This window comes from Trichechus manatus, unplaced genomic scaffold (assembly GCF_000243295.1).
Source record: "Trichechus manatus latirostris isolate Lorelei unplaced genomic scaffold, TriManLat1.0 scaffold00082, whole genome shotgun sequence".
Classification (NCBI taxonomy): Eukaryota; Metazoa; Chordata; class Mammalia; order Sirenia; family Trichechidae; genus Trichechus; species Trichechus manatus.
The window spans coordinates 12204912-12207926 of NW_004444018.1; positions in this window are offsets into that span (position 1 = coordinate 12204912).

Genomic DNA, 3015 nt, shown 5'->3' on the forward strand with positions numbered 1-3015 from the left:
AATGTTTTGATTTTGGCTGTTTCTTCTTTTTGGATGTGTGCATTTATTGCTATAAATGGACCTCTAAAGCACTGCTTTTGCTGTGTCCTGAAGATTCTTGTAGGATGTGTTTTCATTCTCGTTTGATTTAATGAATTTCTTTATTTCATCCTTAATTTCTTCTATAACCCAGTAGTTTTTGGGCAAGGTATTGTTCAGTTTGCATGTGTTTGATTTTTTTCTCTTGCTCTTTCTGTTATTGATTTCTACTTTTATGGCTTTATAGTCAGAAAAGATGCTTTGTAACATTTCGATGCTTTGGATTATGTTAAGACTTGCTTTATGGCCTAATATGTGGTCTATTCTGGAGAAGAGTTCCATGTGCATTGGAAAAGAAAGTATAGTTGGCTGTTATTGGGTGGAGTGTTTGGTATACGTCCATGAGATCAAGTTGGCTGATTGCAGGGTTTAGATCTTCTGTGTCTTTATTGCGCTTCTTTCTGGATGTTCTGTCCTTCACTGAAAGTGGTGTGTTGAAGTCTCCTACTATTATTGTGGCGCTGTCTATCTCTCTTTTCAATGTTGTTAGAGTTTATGTATTGTGGAGCCCTGTCATTGGGTGTGTAAATATTTATTATAGTTATGTCCTCCTGGTGTATTGATCCTTTAATCATTATATAGTGTTCTTCCTTATCCTTTGTGGTGGATTTTACTTAAAGTCTATTTTGTCAGAGATTAATATTGCCACTCCTGCTGTTTGAGTGTTTTTTGCTTGATGTATTTTTTTCCATCCTTTGAGTTTTAGTTTGTTTGTGTCTTTAAGTATAAGGTGTGTCTCATGTAGGCAGCATATGAACAGATAAATTTTTTTTAATCCATTCTGCCACTCTCTCTTTATTGGTGCATTTAGTCCAGTAACATTCAGTGTAATTATTGACAGGCATGAGTTTACTGCTGTCATTTTGATGTCTTTTTTTGTGTGTTGTAGACAGTTTCTTTGTTCCACTTAATTTTCTGTGCTGAGTCATTTTTCTTTATGTATTTTCTTTTCATCTTTTTCATTATTGTTGATTTTGTATTTGCTGAGTATATTTTTCTTGTTTTTTATTTTGATGTGTAAGATTGTTAGTTTCCTTTGTGGTTGCCTTAGTATTTACCCCTATTTTTCTAAGTTTAAACCAATCTTTTATTTCTTTATATTGCCTTGACTTCCTCTCCATATGAAAAATCTATGTCTACATTTTCTAGTCCCTCTTTTTTGTTTTAATGTTGTCATCTTTTATATATTGGCATCTCTGTTTCCTTATTTTCAGTGTTTTAGCTTTGATTTATTTTTGTGACTTCCATATCTGAGTTGATATCTGGTTGCTCAGTCCCACGTTCTAGGCTTGGGTTGTTATCTGATGTTATTGATTTTCTAACCCAAGGACTCCCTTTAGTATTTATTTTAATTTTGGTTTGGTTTTTGCAACTTCCCTAAACTTCTATTTATCTCGAAATGCCCTAATTTCACCATCATATTTGAGAGACAGTTTTGCTGGATATATAATTCTTAGCTGGCAGTTTTTTTCCTTCAAGGCTTTATATATGTCATCCCATTGCCTTCTTGCCTGCATGGTTTCTGCTGAGTAGTCCGAGCTTAGTCTTATTGACTCTCCTTTGTAGATGACTTTTTGTTTATCCCTAGTCGCTCTTAAAATTATCTCTTTATCTTTGGTTTTGTTAAGTTTGATTATAATATGTCTTGGTGACTTTCTTTTGGGATCTACTTCATGCGGGGTTCGATGAGCATCTTGGACAGATATTTTCTCATCTTTCATGATATCAGGGAAGTTTTCTGTCAACAAATCTTCAACAATTCTCTGTGTATTTTCTGTTATCCCACCCTCTTCTGGTACTCCAATCACTTGTAGGTTATTCCTCTTGATAGAGTCACACATAATTCTTAGGCTTCTTCATTTTTAAAAATTCTTTTATCTTATTTTTCCTCAAATAAGTTCGTGTCAAGTGCTTTATCTTCTGTCTCACTATTTCTGACTTCTATTGCCTCAGTTCTGCTCTTATGACTTTCTATTGAGTTGTATAATTCTGAAATTTTGTTAATCTGGATTTTTGATTGCTGTCTCTCTATGGATTCTTGCACCCTATTAAAATTTGTCATTATGCTCTTGAATAACCTTCTTGAGATCCTCTATTACTTTGTCTGTATGTTCCTTAGTTTGGTCTGCATTTTGACTCATTTCCTTCTTGATCTCTTGAAGAGTTCTGTATGTTAATCTTTTGCATTCTGCCTCTGGTAATTCCAAGAAATTGTCTTCCTCCAGAAAATTTTTTGATTCTCTACTTTGAGAGCTTGCTGAAGCCATCATGGTCTGCCTCTTTATGTGATTTGATATTGACTGTTTTCTCTGAGCCATCAATAAGTTATTATATTATATTTATTTTGTTTGCTTACTTTGTCCTAGCTTCCTGTTTTGTTTTGTTTTGATATTCCCAAATAGGCTGCTCATGTGAGCTAGTTTGATTATTGGCACCTTTGAAGCTCTAACGTCCTGTCACCAGGTGGTTAGGTATGTTACTAAGTATGTGAGGACAGGATTCCGTTTACTTTTCTTGTATAGATTCAGCTCAGGTGTTCAGGTAGTCAGTCACGAAGTGTGTGGTGCATGCTCTCACCTACAGTCCTAGACTGGCATGGGTGATTGGTGTAGGCATAGGCATCTGGCTGCAGTAGGTGGTCATGTGCTGAGCAAGGCAGGGGGCTGACGGCTGCCCGAGTTTCTAAGAGTTTCTCCCTGTTCCCTAGAGCACGTAGGTGGGTGGGTTTTGCAGCTGGACTATGAACACCCAATGCTGCTGGCTGTAAGGAATGGGGGGCACCACTTATTCTTGGACCCCTGTTGTAGGTAGTATAGGTGCAGCCACCAGTCCTCAGGCCCTTGATGTGGGTAGGTGAAGACCCTGCTTAATGGGCAGAGCAGTGTCAACTGTCACAAATCTGCCTCTTCACAGCTGAAACAGTTGAAGTTAGACTTC